General features: G+C 41.6%; 1 protein-coding gene across 1 annotated transcript in view; it reads right to left on the bottom strand.

Annotated features, from left to right (window-relative positions):
- fut8b (fucosyltransferase 8b (alpha (1,6) fucosyltransferase)) overlaps positions 1–26,940 on the bottom strand; it is a 95,164-nt gene that overhangs the window by 42,789 nt on the left and 25,435 nt on the right. The window lies entirely within an intron of this gene.

The following is a 26,940-nucleotide window of genomic DNA, read 5'->3' on the forward strand; positions in this document are numbered from 1 at the left end:
AAGAAAGACACTGGACTTAGTTAAACTTGTTGCACAAAGTTTTGATTTGCAAATACATTCTGTGCTTAATAGGGAAACAGAAGCAAATTACAGCCACTGAATAGTTTGCCAAGTAGGTCAACTTGGCAGAAGTATTCCTGAAGAGGAGAAGCGGAGAGCAAAGCATCCAACAGAAGAGTGCAATACAGAAACAGTGTGGAACAGGTCAGACAAACAGACTGGCAGACAGACAGCCAAGATGCTGCTGACTAGTCCTGACATAACCCTGTCTCAGCAGCCTACAGGATTGATCAGTGTGACACTGCAATTTGCATATACGTAGCGATGTGCAATCCCTGAGCTATGCTGCACTGCTGTCGAGGCAGGACAGGGACGCACACATATTCCAGTCTGTCAACAGTCACTTCCTCAACATGCACGAAGTCGACACACAGAAGCCTCTATGCGAAGACATTTTTATTTCACGAACCGGACACAACCACTAATTCACCTACAACCGCCCTTCAAACACGCTCTTCCTCGATCTTAGTTAAAGCACAACTAAATCCGACATTTAACTATTTATTTTTGTGTGGAAGACTATTATTTTTTATTTTTTTGCGGAAGACTGACCATTCTTCTTCCCAAGTGTCCCCCTGCCATCCTGGTAGCCTTGGTGACAGAATACAACACTGCCAAGGTGATACAGTGAGTTAATAGGGCAGAGAAAAAAAAAAAAAAATCCCTGGATCATCACTTCCCTTCATTCTCAAAGCAGCGGGGGAGATTTTGATGGACGCGCGCCGGGTTTATGAAGCAACCTTCGCTGTCAACTCCCCAACAAAGCCCTGCCACGCAACAGAGACTAGTCCTGTGATGGGATGAAGACTGGCAGATACGCGTGCGTGTACAGTTCATCCAAGTGAATGTGTGTGTACGCTAACATCTCTGACTGTACTGAGTGTGCTGGAGTAATGCCAAGCATCTTAGTCTTTATGTGAGCGGAGCTGGTGGGATGGGGTTGATTGACAACGTCACGATGTCTCTGGTGTTTCTTGTTCTGAGCTTTTCAAGATAGAAGAAAACGTTCCTGCTGGAGTTCGCCTGGCAGCATGGAAGTAGGTTAAGAGTAACTAACCATGTATGCCATAGCAGCATAGCTGATATGTAGGCCACTAATGGTGCCATGTTGCAGTGCTATAGAAGCTGTTCATGCTTCAGTGGCGCAAACTGCCCAGAATGCAACAGCTGAGATCTCTGAAACAACGAGCTGCAAACAATTCATCTTCATTCCTCACCAAATGATGTGGGATTATTAAAATCTGAGCAGACATTCCTTCTTTGCCGGTGCTCCTTTTGTGACTAACCTGGGCTGACACAAGGGTGGCTCTCCTTTATGCATGCGGCACACAGATTTGCGGAGCTGTGTTTTATTATGGAAAATAAGAGGTGCGAGAGGATAGCACTCCACCAGCTAATGCACGACTGGGACTTTACTAAAAGCCAGGCTGCATAAACCCTTGTCACTGTGTTTGAGGGAATATAATGAGGTTCGTGTGCAGCAGACTAAAACTGATAAATGCGAAACTGCCGGATGAGACAGGCAACTGCTGCCAAATCGGATATGAGAAAATTCTGAGATAAAATTTCTAGCTATTGGTTCTACTTATACAAAAAAAAAAAAAAAAAAAAAAAAAAAGAGTTAAGCTGAGCTAGTAATATTTTAACCGGTATAATAAGAGAACTTTGGGGAAATTAACATAAGGAAATGGGCTTACTGGGACACCAACTAGTGAACTGGTATCAGTCAAGATAATGAAACGCTAAAAAAGGACAAAATACACATATACACACACAATAAATAAAAAAAAAATGATTAAATTCATCTTCATGACAATCACTAACAGCACTTCAAAAAACAGCTGTATAAGCTATTCTGTGGCTCTGGATGAAGCCCTCTGAAGTCTGAGAGGTCACCAGTACTGGCTTGAGCCAGGCATCAAAAATATTTGACAGAGAAAGTGTGATATAAAGTGGAGACTTCACAGAAAAGGTTATTCATCAGCAGGGACTGGCAAATGAAGAGAATACCGCGTTGAATTATGGGGAACAGACCTATCCCTAAATCGTCACTCGTACTAGACAAACTAAGTCTGAAAACGTTATGCTGTGCAAGTCCTCTTTATCACTTTAAGCTACTTTCGGCTGCCCCCTTATTCAGAAGGGGGTTGTCACATGATTTGGTGGATTTCCACACTGGATGCCTTTCTTGATGCAGCTCCAAAAGGGATTTCTGTCTCCTCTTGGGATCAAATAGGGAATCTTGTCCTTGTTCTCTCATAGGATGACAGACAAGGAGCACCTTTGATGGGTCACCAGTCTACTGCACGGCCGTGTAGTGTACACGGTATATCATATATGAAAACCAAGCACAATAATCTTCTGCACTAATGACTAAAGTTAGTAATGGAAAGCCACAAAGTCAAGCTCAGCCACTTTACTGGCAGATCAGCCCATGGCTCATTTATTCTTCTTGGCAATCTCAGATATGCTGCATGATTTAACAGCTTGTCTCTCACTCCATATCTGCAAGCTGCTTTGCAACCCACCTCAGTGTGAGCTCCACTTTTTCGTGAGCTAATATCCATTCACTTATGGGCTAGATCTCAGTATGTCAATGAGGTTATTAAGCTCTCTAAATGCTGAAAGTGAGAAAAATCAGCCATGTCACTGAGAACACAAGGTGTCTAGATGTTAAATAACACAACCTTGGATCAACCACTTGCAGTTAAACCAAAAAAACAAAACAAACAACATAAAATAGAAATACTCATTAAGAGGTTGAAAACCTAAAGGATTATTGGTTAATTCTATCTCCTTATATTAAATCCATCTTTACTAACTGCACATTATGACAATTATCAAATCCTGTCAATGTCTCCATAAAATGAATGAGGAAGGTTTAACAAATCCTTTTCATTGTGCCTTACAGCTTAGCCTTGGCTGTGATGAAATGTCAAAGGAAAAGAGAATCACATACAATGACTCTTCTAATTAAATGAATGAGGAGACATCTATTCAATATGCAGAATGTGGCCTGATTAAAGAGAAAATGTTTTCTACTATGATACTTTTGATATAATTTATTCCACTGATGAAGATCTGTCAGTGAAATATGTTACTAGAAATATAGCTGATTCGAGCCAAGCACTGAAGATTTTTGCATTTTTGCAAACCTCTCACATCTGCCCTTGAGTCAAATGGGGGGTACATAAATAATGGAAATTATAATAGTCAGTTAAATAAATGAAAGTTCCCCACTGTGGCACAATCATTTTTAAGCTGGACTGGTTGACAGACATGCTGACAATGAGATTTTAGAGAAGTTGGCCATTTCGTGCCTCTTCTTTGTTCCGCTTCCTTCCCCCAAACCCCTCCTCCTTATCCCACCAAGTACAGTTTCAAACATCATCATTCTCTCACTATGCCCTTCACGGTCAAGGCTGGTGTGGTACATGTGGCACTGCAGGGTGGACTGTCAGACCTGTCACAAAATGTCACTGTGCTGTGGCAACATAAAGAAGCCCGAGGGGTCAGCAGAGTTGACCCGTTTTCACTCCTGCTGGTGATTCTTCCGAGTGACTAAGGCTGCAGCAGAGGTTATCTCTTATCAACGGCCTCCGGTCTCCAGACAATAAGCGCCGGGATGAGGTCCACTACTGAATTATGCATGCGGCTCTGCTAAGGACGGCTTCTATTACGCCAACACAACCACTCTACTTCGAGGACAACTCTAAGAGAGTCACCTATACGGCTATAGATAGTAACTTATCGTTTTGTTGGCGGAGGAGATGCATTGGTGTGTGTTGCTAGGGCAACCCTGAGGAGGACATATAGCAGATTGTGTTTGTGCCGTGGTTTATAGCGCGGTGGCAGGGAGATATGATGCATGTGTCTAGAAAACAGACAGGTAGAAGAGGATAAGGAACAAATGCAGAGCAGCAGTGAAAGAATGCCGATGGGGGGAAAAAAATGAAAGTGGAAAAGCCATTTACACATTCATAGCTCTGATGCAGAAATATCTCTTTGACAGATGAATCTAAATGTGACCTATGATTGAAAAGAAGATGTATTTTCTGCTGATACTGTCAACGTATTCAACAGAACTGTGAATTTTCCATCCCAGCATATCGCCGGTTGGAGACACGCGATTCTCCATATCAGCTTACGAGCACAAAGCAGGGGGCATTCTTGCTGGTGTTTGGACGGCACAGATGTAGCAGCACTGGCGTCAATTTTTAACCATTATTTATCCTCCAGCAAGTGAACAAGCTGTTGTTGGAGAAGCAGCCTTTTAAAAAACAAATAAAGAAAAGCACAAAGCTGCACTGGTTTCTTATGGTTTCCTTCCAAACGCTGTAGAGCAGCCTTTCTGATTATTTTGTCAGCTGGTGTTGAGGTGTAGTCCAGCGACCTTTGATTCCTTAGGCTTCCTGTTTACATGGGAAGGACGATATATGTAGTGGAGTCGTAGGGTTGACACATTTTAAGTATTGTATAAATACATCAAATGTAAAATGAGTAAAAGAATCAGGGAATGGTATTTATCAGACTACCATTAATGTCTGCTAATATCACAGTGCCAAACAATGACATTTATCTTTGGCTGGTGCTTATCCAGGAATTATTCAGTGTGCTCACAACCCTGCTCTGTCATTAGAACAGACTGTGTCCCTTGTTCTTCATTCTCAAAGTGGGAGATAAAACCCTTGGTGTCTCAATGTCAGACTTGAGAGAGTAACAAGAGCTTCACCCACCATTCCATTCAACATGCAAACTTATTTAAAAGGAACTCTAACTACCATCCAAACTGTTATTTAAAAAACATTATCGGGCCAGAATTTTAAAAACTGGTGCCTTCCTACTTAAAAAAGGATCCAAAATGAAACAGCAACAGTTGAAATAGCATGGTTCAGGATTATGAATAACATACAATCCAGTCGTTAAGTCTGACGTCACTAGCCGCGTCTGGGCCTAAACTCCGCTGCAGGTCCATATATCAAACGATCACTATGGCATTACTGAGAGTTGAAAAACTGTCTAAAGTCTTTCATCTTTAATAAAATGATCAGCGTTCTGCTCTACCAGGTGTAACAATTGAGTTTAACATCCAGGCATCCATGAAAACGGAATTTATGACATTTAACGGAGTTAGAAGTTAGCAGGGAGTTAGCTCGCTAAATACAATATAGCGTGTCCTGACTGCGGGGTTTTGGAAACAAATTAAAAGGTACAGCTCTGTTATCACTTCCAGCATAAATGAAGACAGAAAACTAAACAGCAGTGATGTTTGTAGGGTTACTGAAGTTTGGCTAGCTGGTATATAATGATGTGCTACGTGACCGCTAGCGACACAGCTATGTTAGCATAATATAAACAAGCTAACATTTTTTCCACTCGATAAAAGTTAACGTGAGTGTTCTTGGTGGTCAGGAACAAATGTAATCGCATGGCAGGATGCTGTAAAAGGACCAAACTTCAGCCAGGAGAACAACTGAGATAATCCATCCACAATACGAGGTTAGTCATTCATATACTGCTGCATGGGCTGGGCTGTAGTTACATCCTAAGGTTTTAAAAACTGAGCTTAAATAAATGATTAGCGGTAATAAAAGCCGAGGGAGGTCAACAGTGATCACTGACTGTTTTAGGAGCTTTTTGAGATTAAATAGAAGAAAAACATTAAACATGTTAACAACACAAAAGCCATATTAAACGCAGACTACTTTAGGCCCAGAAGTAGGATTCGTCACGTGATCACTTAACGACTGGATGGAGTATCCTAACCTGAAATGTTTGTCCTCCTGTTTTCAGCCATTTGCAACTAAATATTGAGATTGAATTTTGAGTGTGACTTTTTTTCCCCCCGCCAGTATGAATATCAGCAAATGTATGAGTCATTCAACGCCATAGTGCTCCCACTCGTTTCTCTGCTGGCTCAGAGCCAGGATACGGAGACACCCTTAGCTTTTTGGGGTGCCCCTTGTGTTTCATATGCATGCGTGTGACTCTGAGTGGGTGTGTGGGAGTCGCACGGCTTAGTACAGCCGACTGCACACGCAGACACACACCTCCACACAGAGGAGAGCGGTGAATATTTCATGAGCTGCTGTTTACTTTACAACATTTCTAAGCAGAATGTGCAGGAGTCCATTAACTTAAGCTAAAAGGCAGGGTGAAAGCTTGGCGTGGGGAAAGAGGAGAATAACGGCTAGATGGTGAACTGGCAAGATGAAAGGGCATGATGTGCAAATGGATGTAATGCATTTTATATACATGAAAAGCCCATAGCTAATGCATTATACACTGAGATCATTTCAACACAGAGTTTAATTTCTGCAGTTGCATGCAGGAAACACGGTAGCTTTAAAAAAGAAAAAGAAAAAAAAAGGGGGGGGGGGGGGGGGGTGCTGGCAGCAAACCAATGCATTTATGCACGTAGATCTGGTCAAGAAAACCTGCTTAAGTTCAAACAAAGTATTGGAATGGGAAGAAAGGTGATTTATATGATTTTCAGCGTGGCAGACAGGTGGTCTGAGTATTTCAAAACATTTTTTTGCTCTATAGAAATAGAAAATGGTTAGAAAACGACATGATATCCAATGAGCGGCAGTTCTCTGGATGATGTCAGTAGTCAGGAAATGGCCACGATTTTTCTAATTGATAGGAAGGTGACAGTAACTCATACAGCCACTTATTACAACAAAAAGCTAAAAGCACAACGACAAAATAAAGTCTTCGCAGGAATAATCTATGGTGGACCTGAAGTCATAAAACATTGCGCAAGTAAAGCCGTAATGGATGAGATATACAAGTGCGGCTCTTGCTGCACCACTTATTACAACAATGGTGTGGAGAAGATCATTTCTGAATTTGAACCCCGAAACAGATGGGCTCCAACAGCAGAAGACCACACCACCCAGTGTGGTACTCCTTTCAGTTAAGAATTGGAAACTGACGGGTCCCACTAACAACAGAAAATTGCAAAAACAAAAAAACCCAAAAAACATTGTGCGGTCTGATAAATCTTGATATCTACTGTGAAGTTCAGGCCAAAAATTGGTGTAAAAACATGAAAACATTGCCCCGTCTGCCTTGTATCAACAGTTCAGGTGATGGTGTATTGGTGTCCTTGGCACACTTTGGACCCTCTGGTACCAACTGAGCATTGTTTACACACCGCAGCCTATCTGAATATTGTTGTTGACAATGCCTATCCCCTTATGACCACAGTGTACCCATCTTGCGATGACTGCTTTAAGCAAGACGGCACACCATGTCACAAAGCTCGGATCATCTAAAAGTGGTTTCCTGAACATGACAGTGTGTTCCCTGTACTCAAATGGCATCCACAGTCACCAGATCTCCGTGCAAACGTGCACTTTAGGTATGTGGTGGGACAGATGATTTGTATCATGGATATGAAGCCAACAAATCTAAGGCAACTATGTGATGCTATCACGGGAATATGTATCAAAATCTCTGAGGAATGTTTCCAACAGCTTGTTGAATCTGTGCCATGAAGAATTAATGCAGTTCTGAAGGCAAATAGGGGGATCCAACCCAGTATCACCAAGGTGGACTGAATAAAGCAGCTGGTAAGTGTGCTTGGGAGATTATCAAGATATACTGAAATATCTGAACAAGAAGTATTTCATATAATTTAATATTTTAGTTTTATAAAATCTTATAATACAATATAACATCTACTATCCAGCCACCTATCATATGACAGGTTTGATTTATGATCTCTGATGTCTTAGAGATAACAGTACAGTAACATCATAGAACCAAGGGTCACCAAATACAATGACTCCATACAAAATCTGGGTGAAAAAAAGAAAATAAAAAATTGTCTTCTGCCATTTACCACTCTCCAGTTTGTTATTTTGCTGGCCAAGATGCTGATTATCAAGGCTTAAATTCAAACTGGGCATAGCAAGCAACTGCGCTACAGGGTGGATATTATTTACTTTATTGTTGCCAAGTATTTTTGCTGGTTAATGTCTAGTTTGAGGAGCTTTATACTTTTAGTTTATAGTGACGCATAGTGTATCATCTTCTTAAACAGGTCTCACGGGAGCAAAGATTCGGTCTAAACTTTGTGAACACAAAGCAAATAACAAGCATTACTAAAACCAGACCAACTTAATTTGTTTAATCAAAAAGGCTGAAAGCACAAAGACGAAATAATAAAGTCTTCACAGGAATAATGTATGGTGGACCTGAAGCCATAAAACATTGCCTAAGTGGCTGAGATATATAAGTACAGCTCTTGCTACACCTGTTGGTGATTATAGTTCCCCACTGCCAGCATCCAAAAAACACCACCTCACCGTTAAACTCATTCATTACAGTTACAGCATGCTAATAGCATAGAATGGAAACCCTAATGGTTGATGCGTATGCGTAAAAACATTCTAGTTTTTTTACATTTCCAGGTTACTGGAAAGAGCCCAATTCTTGAGAGTGTTGTAAATGTGACTGCATACATTCACACTTGAGCCACATTGACAGTAATTTGCAAATTTGTATGGGATATTAGGTCCAGGGTGCTTATTCAGGCAGTTGACTCCAAGTCTAAACTACTAAGTCCACGGGTTTAAAACAGGTCTTTACAAACCAAACCAAACCAAACCATATATCCTTTAGATATAAACACTATATGACACAAAACCAACATGGAACACAGCATATGTCTGAAAGGGGCTTTGATGATAACTTGGAGGCAGCAAGACCACTTCTGGCAGCCCACTTCATTGCAAGTTTGGGATTAAATCTCAGAGAAGTGGCTAAATGTCTCAGAGAAGTTCTAGCCACACAACCACTGAGCCCACTGCAGCTTGGCATTCAGTATCAGAGCTCAGCACACAGCCTCTCCTTCAAGGTTATCTCTATGGAGAATTCGCTGACAGCAGGATACACGAGCACACGCATTCACACATGCACAGGTGCTCACATAGTGACAAAAGATAGGTACCCACAAACATGACTTCTCAAACACCCACACCCCATGCCCTCATGGGGTGTGGGTGGGCTAAGGCTTGTTTATGCCAGAGGTTTATACAAACAGGCTTTTAATTGGGACACAGGGACATATGATTAGCCGTAAAAATCCACCAATCAGTCCTGTGTTTTATGACGTTTTATGCCCAAATGAAACTGGGCGGGTGCTCTGCCTGCCAACCCAATCTGTCTCCTGACGACTGAAGGTGGATCTCGGGGTCCAGACGTGGTCAAGGACATGATTGTAAATTCAACATTTCAGTGAGGGTGATGAACTGGCTTTGAGAGAAGGCGGGGATAGAGCAAGTATCAATGCCACTCATGCAGCTATATACATCATGGTTGGTGCATAAAGGGCATCAAGTTTCAGTGTGTGTGTTTATTAGGGGAAACTACAAATGGATTGTTTACTTTATGAATACCACAATTAAGTGGTTTGCATAATGACCATCATTATTTATGAGCAGCAAAAAAAGCACAAGCTCAAGGTCTGTGCTTTACCTCCACCATGATCTATACTGCTGCCGGTACCCACACACACAGCTACTGTCCGTTTCTGTTACTCATAATGAGTCCCAATGACGGCTGACCTTTCACAGCCTGGGGTGCCGGGGACGAGCTAAAGTGATGGGGGCAGTGAGGGAGGGTGGCTGAGCCTGCAGTGACCCCATATAGAGGGTGCCAACCTTCATTCGGTCACTTCAAAGTGGTCTAATGAGTGGCAGAATACACAGGAGAAAGGCGAGTGGAGGGGGGAAAAAAAAACAAAAAACTGGGGATAATAGAAGAAAATCTTTGGCCAGAGAGGAAAGGTGAGAAGGAGGAATAAAGAGGACACAGAGAGCGACAGTGAGTGCATAGCTACAGTTACACTGTCCTCAACTGCCTGATTTTTATCATCGGAATATGCAGCGATGCATAATATGATATGTCCGTATCTACCAGATATGGATTTTTTCCCAGAATACAATCATACCTTTGGAATGAGACAGGGTGGACAGGCTCGCACTCTGGGCCATTTCTTATAACTTGCCATCAAGTCACAATTAAATTGATAGTTGAAAAAAAAGGTGTTTTAAAAGTGCTCTAAAAGGAGGACTTCAGTTATACACTCTTAACAGTCTTTCTGATCTGCTACCAGAAGAAAAAAAGAAAAGAAAGACAAAATCATGATGAAATGACCTTATGTGTGACCAGCCCACGTAACAAGACCTGGAAGAAAGTAAAGGGAGAAAATAAGAAATGTCACTGCAGCGAGAACAGACAGAGGAAGAAGGTGTTTGAGGTTGGAAATCAGTGGTTAAGGGACACCAGCCACAGGGGGGAGAGGGAGAGAAAAATTGTTCTGGTCTTCTATTGCAATCTTCCAATAAAAACCTAGATTGACGAGAACAGGGTCCTCGGCGGTCTCTTGTGCGATAAGTTACATTTTCAACACAATAAGCAGCGCGCCCAACCGCTGCACATTTCCTACCTCACTCATCCTCTGCAACAGAATTTACAGTCAGTGGTTAACTCCCATTATATATATGGCTCAGGGCAAATGTGGTTCCCCCTTCCACAAGCCAAAGTGCCCTTTTCTGAAGCCAAGGCTTGAATGATAAAGCAAGAAAACGAAGAGCTTTGGCTAAAAAAAATAAAAAATAAATTTAAAAAAAGACAGCGAGATCTAGGCAACAACAGATGAGGAATACTGAGAATAAAGAAGAGGGAAAGTAAACAGCACAAGAATGCCCAGACAGCAAGAACACCAAGATTTAAAGAGAAAAAAAAAGTTGTATTGAAAGACAAAGAGGGAAAATAAAAATGAGTGTGGTACGAAAAGAGGAATCCATGGAGGTGGTAATCAGAAGAAAGATGGCGGTGGTAGACTCAAGACAGAGGGAGAGATGAAAAATGTTCCCCGAGGGGCCCGAGTCCTGACTAATACAGAGAAGAAGTTCTATAAACAGCAGTAACACATAGCTCCCACAGATTCATCGCTCTCCGCTACATTACCTCCATCCTCTCGTCTTCACCTCTTAGCTACTTTGCTCTTTGACCTTAAATCCTCTACAATGCAAAAAAGACATATCACCAGTAACATGTGACATGCTTATATAGCAAAGTTTACCTTTTAAATTCAGGCATTTAGCCTAGAAAAAAAAAAGAAGAACTTTATAGCTTATTATAGTCTCCTGTCTTCCCTTTAAAACAAAAGACTTTATTATGAAGTCTGGACTGGAATCCACTTTAAATAGTCCTGCATTAGAGATTTATGGATTTTAATAAAGGATGGGTCACGCAACTATTTCTCGTCTTAAAATATTCTTCTTTCTGTTGTTTTTACCAGTGCCTGGTGGTACAACTGCCAGAAGGTGGCAACAATGTAAATAGATGATACCAACCACTTTCAAATAAAAAAAATATATACAGACCCCCAAAAATAACGAGGTGGTTCTATAAATTGGTGTCCTGGGTGTTCTGTGTGAAGTTAGGTTAATTAGGAAATTAGGTGCTAACCACCTTGATCCAGGACACACTCTCGATTCTAAAGTTCTGTTTCTGAGTTTAAAAAAGTTCGAATTATTTCTGATACGTTGCTAAACACCATGCTATTAAAGAAGAAAAACAAAACAAAACAAAAAGCACTGAACATGAACAGGTCTCTCTGCTTGCGGGTGTGTTTGTGTGGAAGGGACAGGATTGAAACGCCCTTCCCTAAATTTATTACACCGTATCTGTCAGATATTCAAACTGAATAGTCAGGACTTCACCCTCCGTGTTCGCTTTCAGAGTTTCTCACAGCTTCGATGGTTGCCTGCTGCTCTCCAAAGACACGCATGTGAGATGAAATGAAAATTCAAATTTGCCAACAACTGCATGAATCGGCCTGTCTGGATCGGCCCTGTGATGGACTGGAAGTAGGGTTGCAAAATTCCCGGAATTTTCAAAGATGGAATCTTTCCATGGGAATTAACGGGAATTTATGGGAATAAACAGGAATTAACGGGAATTTATGGGAATAAAGTGGGAATTTTCAAAATTGAAGGTTGGCTCTTCTTAGGGAACTTAAATATAGTTGAGCAAAGTATATTTTAGCATAATATTGACAAAAACAAACAAATGCAATTCAAATACACTTGAATATCCATGCCATTCCTTAATCACATGTACAGAGCACAAGCTTGCTGCATGGCTATTGAGACCACCTACTGGCACTGTGCATGCCTCCATCACATGTACACATGGACCACACTTTTGAGCCTGAAGGACAAAGAGTATTGAAGGCACACATTTGAGCCTGTGGACTTAACAAGTGAGGTAAGTTTTGATGATATTATGGGAAAATATATTCATTAAATGTTTAAATTGTGAATATCACATAAAATGTATTAATCTGGTAGATAGCAATCTGATAAGATGCTAAATAAAATGCTAGCATCTGTTAGATGCTAAATAAGCCATGACATGCATTGTCTACTCATCTACTGGATGAAGAGTTCAGTCGAGTTCAAGCAAAGGTGAAACAGACCATTGACCAAGCTGACTGTATTTCAGTCATCTCTGATGGATGGTCCAATATCAGGGGACAAGGAATTATTAACTACATAATCACCACTCCTCAGCCTGTGTTCTACAAGAGTGTAGACACAAAGGAAAACAGACACACAGGCCAATACATTGCAGATGAGCTAAAAGTGATCATCAATGACCTTGGACCAGATAAGGTTTTTGCACTGGTCACTGACAACGCAGCCAACAGGAAGGTTGCCTGGGCACATGTGGAGGAGACCTACCCTCATATAACTACTATTGGCTGTGCAGCCCATACACTAAATCTTCTCCTAAAAGACATAATGGCACTAAAACCAATGGACACTCTGAATAAGAGAGTGAAGCAAGTTCTGAAATATGTTAAAGGCAAACAAGTAACTTCCGCTACATTTCTGTCAAAGCAAAAGGAAAAGAACAAGAGTACTACACTGAAGCTTCCCAACATAACGCGATGGGGTGGTGTTGTTATCATGTTTGACAGCCTTCTGGAGGGAAAGGAGTCTCTGCAAGAGATGGCCATATCCCAGTCTGTAGGCATCGACAGTGACATCAAGAAGGTCATCTTGGATGATGTGTTCTGGGAAAGAGTATCTAGCAGTCAGAAAATCCTCAAACCTATTGCAGCAGCAATAGCGAAGATAGATGGGGATGGTGCCATCTTGTCAGATGTCCAGTGCCTTTTTGCAGAACTCAAAGAAGAAATCCAGACAATTCTGCCCACTTCCCTACTACTGAAAGCAGAGGAAACAGCTGTGGTCAAGTCATTGGAACAGCGGAGGGAGTTCTGCATGAAGCCAGTGCATGCAGCAGCATACATGCTGGACCCCAAATATGACAAGGGCATACTTTCTGGGGAAGAGATCAACGGTACCTATGCAGTCATTACAGCCATGTCTGACCACCTGGGTCTCGATAAAGGCAAAGTTCTAGGCAGTTTGGCAAAGTATCAAACAAAGCAAGGTCTTTGGAAAGGGGATGGAATATGGCAGTCATGCCAGCACATATCTGCAGCCACCTGGTGGAAGGGACTATGTGAATCTGAGGCCCTTGCACCTGTAGCCTCCATCCTCCTCCAAATCCCACCATCATCAGCCGCCTCCGAGCGCAACTGGTCACTGTTTGGCAACACCCACACAAAGGTTCGCAACAGGCTCACAAATGTGAGAGTGGAAAAGCTGGTCGGCATTCGGGCAAACCTACGGCTCTTTGAGCCTGACACAGAGCCATCCTCAACAAGGCTGGAAAGTGACACTGAAGAGGAAGACTCAGAGTTGGATGCTGAGGAAGTGGACATGTTGTTGGATGATGATGAGGTCCAGGAAGAGTCTATTGACTGAGCAAAAATGAGAAAAGACGATTGCTTGAAGGAAGATTTGCATGTTTAATGGGACGTTTTGGAGGATAAGTGGCATTTTTCTTTTAACCTTTAGAATGAGACTTTGTGGAGATTTTTGGACAGGGGGCATTTTTGAATGAGCGGGGTTAGGGGATGGTAATATTGAACTCAACATTTCAGTTTTTATTCATCCATGAAACAAGTTATTGAAACGTGTTCTATTCTACTGTACTTACAAATAAATCTGTTGAAATAACTGTTGAAAACATTTTGCATGGAGGTTTTCTTATGATTTCTGTTTATATTTATGCTTGGAAATAATATATTCCCAGTTAGTTCTCCTAAATTCCCATTAATTTCCATAATTCCCATTATTTCCATGGACAGTTTCCAATATGGAATATTTCCAAAATTCCCAAGCTTAACTTACCATGGAAATTTACCGGAAACTTTTCGGAAATTTACCGGAAATTTTCCGCCCCTTTGCAACCCTAACTGGAAGCCAGCATGAATAAATGCTAAAGCAGACTCCAAAAATTAATAATTGACAAGCTGAGATTGGGTGTTTTTGTGACTTACCCCTGCCTGACTGCTTCTTTGCAGGTGTGCTACTGTCCCCCTTTCAACTGCCCGCTTCACTCCCTTTTGCTTTATTCTGTTCGCTGGTTTCCTTTTAACTCCATTTCCTCTTCCTCATCTTTACAGATTTTTGTTAGAGCTTGACATTTAAACCCAAACCAAGCGGGACCTGCCTGGAGCAGACTTGGGTAAGCTTACACTGAGTTTTCCCATTTAATTGCTTGGCTTTGGGTGAGGGTTGTTTGAAAATGTTAAAGTACTCTTACCCTCTTTTAATGACGAGAAAATACTTAGCAGTGTTTGGATTGAGAGGTTTTGGATATTAACGAGTTCGGCTGTTGATTAGGCAGGAATTTGTAGAATCTGTGACACGCGGAGAACAATTTTTTAAGTGAATATCTGATTTTTGCACGTTGCAGCCTATGTTTAACATCACTCTGTCCTTCTGCTTCCATGATTTTTTTAAGCTTCTTGCCTTTTTTGTGTCCTTTCACCGCAGTGGCACGCATGTGTCACCACACAAGCCATATTGACAGAGCTCCTCGTCTCCGTCAGGTTGCGTTTTCTGCTTCGGGTCCGTACTCGTTCGTCCGCCTCACTTCTCCTCTGTCTCTTCCACTCGGGCTCTACGTCTGGCACTGTTTGTGTCTGCTTTGCCCATCAGCTTCCGCTCGGATGCTCCTTCTACTTGATGTGAGTTGTTTGTAGGTCTTTTGTACTTAAATGTATAGACTGTGTAACAGTTTCCATGTGTGGACCATAAGTGGAAGGTCTGTGCGATTTATAGGTAGCACGGCTGGCATGATTTCCTTCGCTTGGTTCGACAGGAGTTTATTCTGGTATTGTAGTAAAACAATCCTATCATCACACAGAAGTGTTTCTGCTTTAGTGGAGACACTAATCACATTCACTACATTCAGCCTTGACTTGCCTGAATTGGTTGTTAGTGTAATGAAACTGACAATTACAGGCTACAGAGCAAACATTCCCTCTGTGGTCTTTCATAACCAGAGGCCTTTTCAGTGTATTTATTCATGCTTGGCCCTAAATGGTTCAACTCTACGTTCCTCCAGAGGACAATAAAAAAAAGTTACATGAGTCCATTTGAAAAAAAAAGAAGAAAAAAAAGCAGCTCTAGGGAATGCTGTTTGCTAAATACTAAAAGGAAACACTGGCATGCAGTCTACCTTGACCCATATTAACAAGTCCTGAGAAAACAGTCACTACTTTTCTCCTCTCCACTAAGCAGAACCTGTTGCTCAGATTACATTAACAGCAGGTGAAAACAACTCGACGTGCCAAGCAGTGCTAACGCTGCACTGTTCAACTCAACTCTTACTACCGTCTCTTCCACAGGAAAATAAAGAAATTAATGAATGCGTTCCTGCAAAAACCGAAGTATGCGTTTTCTATCCAGGGAAGGCACCACTGAGACCTTATTAGTACTCCGTAAAGCCAGAGCAGGAGTTTACACAACGTGACTTTGTAAAATCTGGAAGTGAAGGGAGAGACTAAACAGTTCTTCCACTGCTGGCGGAACACTGTGATCCAACTGGGAGCAGCTGCATCCCTTGTTTCAATAACACGGCAACAACATACCGCACCCTTTACAGTTGCGAGGATCAGTCGGGGAGAACCCGCAGGGAAAATGTCACGTTCTCCTTGGTGACGTTCTGGGATTCTACAAGACGGCCATGTTGCACATCAGACATGATGGCAACATTACACAGAATATGTAATCTTTCCTGCGCATCGAGTCAGCTGTCTTAAACATCAATGCTGAATCGAGTCTAGACAACAGGAAAGTCCATCAATCGTCCTCTGGGGAGGATAATATTTTGTTGCTTATTTAGTTCCCTTGGGGAATGATTGAGCTTTTACCCCACTACTTGCTTGCAGCGCCTATTTCCTGAGTGTGTAACAAGCTACTGTGCACAGCTGTCATGTGTCTAGGCAAAGCAGTGTGACTGACAGTCATTGTTCAAGACTGAATATGCATTTCTCCCTCCAGGACTGACGCATGCCAAATGAAGGACATTCCCCTGATTGATGACATCTATTTATAACAGAGCTCTCCCGTTTTGCTCTTGTACAGGCTTTCTCTACATTTCTCCCCGTCTGCCATGCTGACCTCTGACAGGCCCAGAGCTAGATTCCACCAGTGGGTAAACAGAAGGAGATGCACTTAAATGCCAAATCAAGAGTTATTGGAAATCTCTTATAGTTCACCCAAGTTTTCATTAGAGTGGGGGGGAGGGAAAAAATTCTGTTTTGCTGCAGAAATTATGCATAGGTAGGGAGGAGTAGGAGGGAAAGGGGGAGGTGGGGGTACTCCCAAGCACCGAGGTTAGATCACAAACACAATCAATAATGCACTGCCTATTGTGTTTCAGCACTGCAGTCAGCTCAGCTCAGTTCCATTCAAGTGAATCCACGGTGCAGGACTGGCCGAGCCCGTGCTAAGTCAACAGTTCACATGAAAGATGGGTCTTCCCGAAGGCACTGACAGAAAACAGCAAGGAAGGGAGAGAAAGGGATGATGGCCTGAGCAGATGAGAGGGAACAAAGGCGGTCTTGGCAGGAAAACGAGGCACTGAGGGAGTGCACGGTTGCCACTGCTGCAGATGTTGTTTGTGAGTCTTTACACAATGTTGCATTCGATCTGCAGTTCACATAAAGAGATGGAGACGAAGCTGAGGCACATACTGGTGAAATGCCATCTTCTGTGGTAAAACGCATCTTGCTGGTGTACGTCTTTAAGATCTCCTGCCCCGGCTTTTCACTACTTCCCCGCCGCAAACTATCGACGCCGAGCATCAAAATCCTTCCTAAACAGCTAATCCACCCCTCAGGCAGCATCAGCGGTTTCATCTTCAGCTCTGCGAACCAAAATACTGGTAATCGAATTGAATTTAAATCCTTCAGCTTCTGTCCCTCATTGTTAATAGGTCCTTGGAGTGCATTAAAATATATATTGTCTCCACATATTTATTGCTACATGACATACATGTGGATTATTCACATTGATTTTCCGGGTAACCTTCAGCGGCCATGGTGACAAACAGTCTTTTCCGTGTTACTGCCACTATATTGCCTTGTAATCCAGATGACTCGCCCTCTGGATTATTGATCCGGTCTTACGTGATATCCATCTTCGACGGCACGCTGCGATGCGACTGCGTATAGATCATTTATAAATAAAAATGTGGAAACTGCTACATGTAAGATCACAGAAATAACTCAACTGTGAAATGTATTTTCAAATTGCTTTCATGTGCTAAAACACCACAGGCACACTTTGTTTTTATTGTATTTTGTATCTGAGATAAAAGCAAATCTTATTTGATTGTGCTGGAAAACCCTGAGCAAAGATGTTGCCTATTACAAAGTTCTCCAATTCAAACAACCACACGGCTTAGGAATTCTAATCATATCTCTGTGAATACACGATCCTGGAGAATCACATAAACCTACGAGGCACATTCTGTACAAAGTGCACATTGATCTTGCTCAGCTAGCACAGATATAATCCCAGGTCTATGAACTGGCAGTGTGATAGTTAGATCCCGCGTACTTGTGTGTGTGTCGGTAATGGTCTAGTTTGGTCTCGGTCTGTCCGGAGGTAGAACTCTCCTCCCCTCTACACTCCTCCTTTCCTCCTCAGTCTGTCGGATCTGATCCTCCCAGTGTGTCCTCTGTGGTGTCTGCTTCTGTTCCCCTTCCTGTCGGTGAGCTGAGGGCCAGCAGAGGGGAACGGGCTGCCAGCGTCTTGGCCTGGTTGCCTGGCTCCCCACAGCCTAGTCATTACTGCTGGCTAACAAGCAGAGAGCGGGGGACGTCTGCGGCTGCTCTTTCCCTTAACTAACAAAGAAAAAGACCTCATGGGTAACTGTGGTAGTAGCAGCGGCACAGAGGCACGGGCTCCTGCTGGACCCATAATGGTGCCTTCTCATTATAGGCTGTCTCCTGGGGGAGAAAGAAAAAAGTTGTACACGCTGGGTTACAGGTCCTTTCAACTAGGCACTGTGGGACTACCGGGGGAGTGAGGAAGGAACATTATGTACACAACCTGTGACATGCCATTGCTTTGAATTATCTTTATGTAGCGATGCTTGCGTTCGAGTCTGTGCATGTGCTCTGCGTAACTCTCACGTGCGCTCAGCTGGATGTTTACACACTTTCATATTTACGCTGGTGCCAGAGACATGGGGAGTTCCTCAAAAGGGGTGGGGGCGTTTGAAATGCGTTTGACTTCATTTGATTTGATTCCAGCGACTCTTTTAGAGACAGAGGTGTGTGTCATTGGGAAAAGCAGGACTTTGAGAGAAATTATACCAACCATGCACACAAGCAAATTAGGCTTCATTAAATGCAAAAAAACTTGTGGTATAAGCAGCATTTTCTAATAGTTGGCAGTCAGTTTTAGTAATGGGCGATGGAGGCGTGGAATATGCTTATTAATGGCTTGTAAAATACATCTAAATCCGCAGCCCACTGCTTGTTTGACACCTGTTTTTATTAATTTTCAGCTTTGTGTCCAAACTGATGTAGGCTGTACTTTGGCTGCATTTCTGTTGACATTTCATCGACTCAGCTCAATATCTTATTTTCACTCAGCCAAGAAAGTCCCTCGCCGTTTCAAATTAATACGACTAATGTTACCTAACTTAGTCATGCAAATTTGCCATACTAATCCTTGAAACACTGTCACTGTACTGAATATGTTCTATGTTCTTTGGAAGGTGCTTGTCTCCAAACGAGAAAAAATATATACCATGAGATCTGCAAATTCTAATGAAATCCCATGCAACAGTTCTGGAATACAAATTGTACTTTTGTGAAGCCTTTAAGGCACTTTTTGTTAACCGTGTTACAGTTTATTATTATAATTTCACAGGCTGTAATTTGTGATAGGGTTATACTGGAATATGCAGTATTGGAAGTGTTTTAATCTTTATTTAAAACAACAAGAATATACTTTTAGATTTTTTTAACTTATTTTTTGGCCAATGCAAAAGGGGCTTCACAAAATGTGCATCATATTCAAGGCTATTTTATTAAAAAGCATTACAACTTACAAGTTGATGTAATTATGTGCACCCACACCAATTTACATACAAGTACAATTCATTATGCTAACTGTAGTTCAATAATTCACATATACTTCAATCTGGCTTTGAATCTGTAGCTTTTCATTTAAAATTGCAATAGAGAGAACTGCCTGGAGTCCGAAAAGAAACAAGAATAATTAGATCCAATTTCCTCCACCTGTGATACATTGAAGTTTGGCTATGCAACATTTTAATGAAGGACTTGCTATTATATTTAAAGTTAAACTCTTGTAAAAGATACTGTTACTACATCGTAGTGAGTTCCAGCTTTACTGAGGCATAAGATCACTCAGAAAATAAATGAATGTCTTTAACACTTTTATCTTGATTAGCCATCAAGACAAAGGCAGCTGGTAAGAATGACTTTGTTTATATATCATTTTAATTACCAGGGTTGGAATCAACCTTTGAAAGTCTTGGTTTTCTATTATTATAGATGTAGCCTTCATATCCAGCTTGATCTGGGTGGAGCCGCTAATATTCACATTCACTGTTGCTGAACGTGCTTAATGTTGTAAAACTGTCAGTAGAGCAATCATATAAAATATCCAAGATCTTACAAGCTCATGTTGTGGTTGTTGGAACCACGTAAGCTGAACTTAATTGACAAATTAGCCTATTGTTTATGAACAAAATGCAGTGTTCTGTGACAATGACACGGCATGAATTAGTTTGCGCCAGCTCTGCGTAAACGTATAGTAAACGTTGATTGGGAAAAACAGTTTGATTCTATTAAGGTTCTTGTAGAAGTTTCTAGTAATTGTCAGAACAAGGACATTTGGGGCAGTGCAGGCCATACTGACCAATCAATTGACCAGATGACCTGGACAATATAGGTCTATACTCCAAATTGTATCTCTTTTTGATTACAATGACCATCATTAATGGCAAACAGGCTTTTTATTCACATTCACCTGTTATGGCAGTGAATGTTCGGTAGATGGCATATGGTAGCCCGCTGCCATGTGAGCTATCATCTGCCATCTACTCAAGAGAAACTTTGTGGAGTGAATGAGTTTCCTAAATAAAGCCTTCTGAAATCTTTCATTTAAAAAAAAATAACACACCTAATTAGCATATATAAAGTCTAAAACGCCTTGCAGAGTTGTTAATTTCCCTAGACTTCCCAGTTTAAGTCAGTATGCACAGAAAAGCTAGTCATCCTCATTCCTTTTAGTGGCTTAACCACAGATGTTCCATATCAGCCACTAGTTACTTCCTCAAAATCCAGATGTGCCATATGCACCCAGATCACATGGGTGATCTTTGGCAGGCTGCACACTGTGGCCTGCGCAGCACAGCTGCCTGGAGACCAGAACTCTGACCCCTGGGAATGCTTCTCGGTGGGGGGTGGGGGTGGGGTGGGGACAAACCTATATTTCTGAATACAGATGTAAACTGCTGGGACCTCCACATGCTACCACCTCCCATCACCTACCCTTTCTCCTCCACAGAGATCATTACAATGTAATAATGTGACACTGTTGCCAAGGTTACGTGGAGATGGGAAGGTCTGGGGGTGGGGCAGTATGCATATGGCTACATTGGTGATATGAGACAAAACATTACGATGAGCTGTCGAATATGAACGCTGTACGTGAATGTTTACTGGAATTGTTTTTGTTAGCAGATACTGTGAAATGTAACTAGGGACTGCAGCACTCCTGCCTGGCCTCAGTCAGAAGCCCCAGCAGGAACCTGCAGCCCCCCGCCAACACCTTGCTTTCCAGCTGCCACTGTGATTTGCTCACCTCGTCTCTATTGCACGCGGAGATAAGTTGAGGTCGAGCAAAAAGAAGCAGTCGCTCAGAATGCGTTATCATTTCCCAGGTATTTGATACATGCACAACCGCAGCTATCTACTAAGATTATTGCTCAAGGGAAGGTTCAATGCTTTAATCTAATCTATGACAAATTAAACGATTAGCGTGGGGACTGATTAACCTCTTCTGTGTTCTGTTCACCCATAGCCAAGCAAGTCTCATTTTATCTTTCCCCCGCTCAGTGGATGCGGCTCTGCAAAGGTCAGAGTTAGCTGCAAGTGTCACTGGCTTGATGTATCGCGTTGTTCTGTATGTGCAAGGGTGGCTCTGCTGCACCCATGGCTCACCAGCCATCTGCAGCCCGCTGAGGGACACATGATGATGATGGCTGAGTCACCCATTAGCCCAAATTAGAGCCATCCTTCCACCATTCAAGACACGGCCGCTGGCAATGCCACGCAGTCAAAGCCATTACAGAAAACACGCGCTAAACTGATTTCACTCTGCAAATACCATTAGCTGGTGCCCCAAGATTATAAATATCCGAACTCCCGATTTGACGAAGAAAATGAGCTTGGATGGGGAACCATGTTAAGAAAATCCTGCATCAATGTCATGGACTTCTTCACTGGTTGCCCGAGGGCAGAGAGAGACACATAATGGCTACAACAAGTCAAAGAAGATGAAAGAGCAACAACGGTGGCCAGAGTAGATGAATATGGACAGTTATGCTTGCTGCAGGAGTTTAGTGAAGTGCGTTAAAGGTTCCTGAAATAAAAATAAAAACATTCTTTTTTTTTATTAGGAAAAAAACAAACAAAAAAAACACACACAGAAGCTTTACAATACCCCCCACCCCAAAAAAGAAAGAAAAAAATCACTGTTTAAAATTATATAGATATGAGTAAGTGCTGTCTAAAGTAGCTGCAAAAAAATGGTGGGACATGCTGTTCAAATGGCCTTGGTTTGGTAAACAACTGTCCTACATGTGGGCCAATTTGTCAAAACAACACAGCCACTTCAAGCCTGGGGAAATTGCCATTTTGTTCATACAACCTATTTTGATCCACTCATGTTTCTGTTTTGCCACAAACGCACCCCAACCCGCCTGCCTCTTTCACCATCTCCTTTACTTGAGGATTCCTGTTGAATGCCAAAAACCGTTGCCTAGCAACTAAATATTCACCCTGCAGAAATCTGCTAGATTATTATTTCTTTCCAAGTTCCACATTTCTGAGAGGAAAGAAAAAGAGAGAGAGCGAGATATCTTTGTGATGTGAAGTTTACAAATCCCAGTTGTGCACAAGCAGTGGTACGCTCTTCAAAAGAAATGTACAACCCTCCGTCACATCTACAGAGCTAAAAACAGCTCCAGACACACCACGGGTGTTTCAGGGAAGAATTAGAAAAGTGTTAAAAAAGAAATCACTAATACCAACTTAACGTGCTCGGTGTAAACATGCCATCACTGATGATGAGTTAACCTCCATTCTAACAACCGCTTTAAAGGCTGCTCTTGGAGTCAGCTGTTTCAATTAAGATGATGAAATTGGAACTTTTCATACAAAGTCTGATTACTGATGAGATGTGTGCTCCTCCCAACAAAACACTGGTCTTGCTGAAACCAGAAAACTCTGTATTCTGCAACTGGTTGGTGAGTTGGTGGTTGCAGTCACAAGTGTGAAATTGGATGCAAAGACACTGACTTGACTACAAACATTTGCAATCTACTTCTAAATTGTGAGAAATGAAACCTAAACTATTGAACGCGAATATTCCACACTGCACGTTTCTGGTTTCCATTGAATTATTTTTCTAGTTTCAACTTTCACTTTAGCTCAGAGAGGAAATGGTAAGTGTTTGCAGACAAGTCGATATCTTCCATGCAAACCAAGGGCGGCTACAGCAATGTGCTAAAAGGTTTTCAATGCACTGGTTGAAGCTAATTTCACCTAGCGACAGCCAACAAACTCCAGCAATCAATCGTCAAATACAGGTTTTCCTTTAGCAACTGGATGTTGCCAACCAGTCTCCAGGCCTGCGTGACTGAGATCTTGCTGACTTTAACCAAAATGCTATGTTATACATCCCAGAAATATTAATGTATGGTTTTCTATAGGGAGAAATGTTTATAAGTGGGTATAAGAGAGTTTCTAAAAGTCACTATGTTGAAAGCTTTCAATTTTTCCATCTTGCATTGTCAATGAGTACTCAATATGACCAATAAAAATGTGAACAATACCACTTTGTGTTTTACTTCACTTAGTCAGATTAAGTGTATCTATAACTGTGACAATGTGTCAGGTCATACTTATGAGTAACATGTATGCACGATTTTACCAAACTGCCACACACTTTCTTCTCCTAACCTCACGAGATTTAACTCCTAGATTTTCTTTTGTTCATGCAGGCATTCCAAGAAATAGTTTGTCAAGTCTTTATTTCTATAGCGCTGATGATCTTTTCTAAATTGTTAGAATCTTTCCTAAATATAGACCATTAAAGGTAAAAAATAGCCAACAAATGAACTTGTTTTTCCCCTTGAAGACTGAGCGTGTGCCTGTGGCTAACCAGCAGTGTGGGCTGCACTCTGGACTCACAGTAATATGTCTATTTATTCAAGACAACAAAGGCTCACTGTGAAAAATACCACTGGGTGGAGACTTGATGCACACAGCAAACATTGTAGTAATGTATCATTTCCAGTCCATATCTGAGTCTGATTGTAGAAGCGATGTGCCTCATGCTGTTGGCAGCAATTTAAAAAAAACCTTCCTGTGAATACATTTCACACTAATTACTAACTTAGATGTTTTACTTTTGTGAACAAGTTTTCCCCCCTTTTTTGGCAGTACTGCATCTGTTAACAGCTGGAGAGACATTATTTGCTTTAATCTTGCGCACAAAAGTAATGCGACTTCAAGTGAAGACAACATATATTATTGTAATCATAATGAACCTTTATGGATAACGCTGGGGAAAAACTATCAAACATTTTGGCAAAGCCCTCTGGGATCTGTCTGTGAAGGTTCTCAAGTCATCCAGGTCATCGTAGTTTAAGGATCTTGGAAAGAAAAGCGTCTGGACTTCTTTAAGTTGCTTGAAGACATTTTACTTCCCATAAGGCTTAAATCTGGGACTCTCCACCATTTGACCTTAGAACTGAAGAAGCTTCTCGGATGAGAGGTGCAACGTCTTCAAGCCGGACGCTTTTCTTTCCAAGCTCCTTAGACCCCTCTGGGGTCTGCAAAATTGTTGAAGTAAAAATGTACAAAAATGTACTGATGAGGGCTAAAACACATGCAACTGTCAATGTTGCACATTTGGTAAGAGAAAGTAAATCACTGACATTTTAGAAAAATCAATCTGTCTCTACTGGGATGTGCTTGAATCTGTCTTTTCACTAACATTGATTGGACGTCCTCCGTAAAAAATATTTAATGAAGCACGGGAGACTTCTGAGGTTTGAAATAAATGCATTTGCACATCCACCGTCATGACTACGTACTCAAGGAAATAAGAGAATAAGTGTCGCACACAAACAACTAAAGGAAGCTGTTATTCTGACACCTAAACAAGTCTTCTTATCTGATCTAGCTTGTATGCTTTGTTGCTTGTTAAGATAATGCAGAAATATGAAAACAAAAAATGATGGCGAGAAAGCAGGTTTGAAGCCGGCAAATAGGTTAGTATTAATGCTCTGTTGATGGTCCCATCAAGAGATTCTGAACCTCGATAGAGATCCTTTTCACTCCCTAAAGTTTTAGATGTGTCAGAAGAATCGCCACCACTGAAATCACGCTTATGCAAATATTTATCTAAATTCACACTTGCCCTAATTCGACACGAGCGAGCCAATGTTGAATGGCTTTGGATGCAAAATGCTAATTACCCCTAAACGAAGCAGGAATAATGAACTCGTTAGCATGCTCAGCCTACTGGAATTCATTACACCACCCGACTCCTGATGGAGCAAAACCTGATCTGTTTTCATTCCCAACCGCTCCAAGCTATGTAGGCTGTTATGTGTCCAGCAGACACTTAAAACTACTTGTACACACAGAGCAAACCCAGAAGTATGAGTTCCGCTAATGAGAATGATTGCTCTCGTGTCTGCTTCCCACTGCCTCATGTGATTACACAGGACTTTTCACAGTAAAGCAGGATATGCACGCTCAGGTTAGAGTCATACAGCAGAACGCTTACTGTGGAAAAATGTGAGCAAATCAAAGTTAAACCAAGTTATATAACACATAGCATTAGTTAACGAACCGAGATTAATGAAGGATACTAACAACGTAACAATCAGACTGATTTAAAAAACGCATCGTTTTCTGGGACACAAGCTACTTGATAAGTTAAATAATTGTGAAACAGACAAGTGCTCTCTGGAGAGTGTAAGACTTTCCTAAAAAATGTTTCAAAAAATTCAATTTAAAACGCTTCTCCATGCGTGCATCATTACTGAGGCAATTACACATTGGCTTTTACAAAGTTACAATTTCTGTTAAATTACAGCTGAGGAAAGCTCGAGACTTTTGATTATTACTCATTACTTTTGTCAATTTGTAATCTTCCACATATATTTCAGTGGTAATCTTCTGCTTCATATTAAATACGGTTGTTGGTAAGAATTGCAAAAACTCTATTCCACATGAGGAAGTTGTTTTCTTCCTCATATCGTTTCTATTGTTCAGAGGAAACTTGCTCTGGTTGCCTATAGATCCAATCTATTTGAGCAGACCAACAAAAAACAAGACATGCTTTCATTAATTATGGTTTAAAAAAGGTTCTTTTTCACAGCAATGGCATCACACTGATGTTTAAGCAGAATCTGACACTTTCAAATTAAACTAAAAATGGACTTATCTCTATAAAGCAACCCATTCACAAAACACCCCTAGCATACTTACTCACATACTAGCATAATTACTTTACACTCCTGTGCTTAGGTAGGTCAAGGACAGATCACAGAGAGGCAAACCCATTCAGCATTTGTCCTTTTTATCTACGGAAAATGCTTGCAGGCAATCTGGCTGTTTGTCCAGCGTTTGAGTCAATCACACCCCCAAACAGGCTTACAATCAATACACACATTGCTGATTACATTTCAGATGGGTATTTGGGAGGTAAACATTTGAATGACAGTACAAACACACGCGGTGCTGTGACAGACACTGCTCTGATCCTTGCCAAGTCTGTCACACTGCAGCAACTGTAGTTTCACGATCACATTCTGCCACAACGCAGCTATGCTAGCTATTTACGCAATATTGGCACCCTGTACCGCTGGCAATTTATGACCATAAACTAATTCCATTGTTGCCGTCCTTGTGACTCACTCTGGATACAAGCATTGGCTAAATGACTAACAGCTTTTGACTAGTATAATTCAGCACCTAGCAGTGAGGCAGCTTTATTAGAGTTGTAGGGTACCTGGTGACACCCAAAGAGCGTTTCAGGGCTAAAGCAGTTATTAGAAACAGCTGGGCAGCATATGGGTTAATGTAATGGTTTTGCATGTTGAGCAGAAGTGGCGTTAATCTCAGGCTATCAGAGAGTCATCGAC

This window comes from Diplotaxodon limnothrissa, linkage group LG15, assembly GCF_057381915.1.
Source record: "Diplotaxodon limnothrissa isolate DT_005_m linkage group LG15, D_limnothrissa_male_GT1.1, whole genome shotgun sequence".
Taxonomy (NCBI): domain Eukaryota; kingdom Metazoa; phylum Chordata; class Actinopteri; order Cichliformes; family Cichlidae; genus Diplotaxodon; species Diplotaxodon limnothrissa.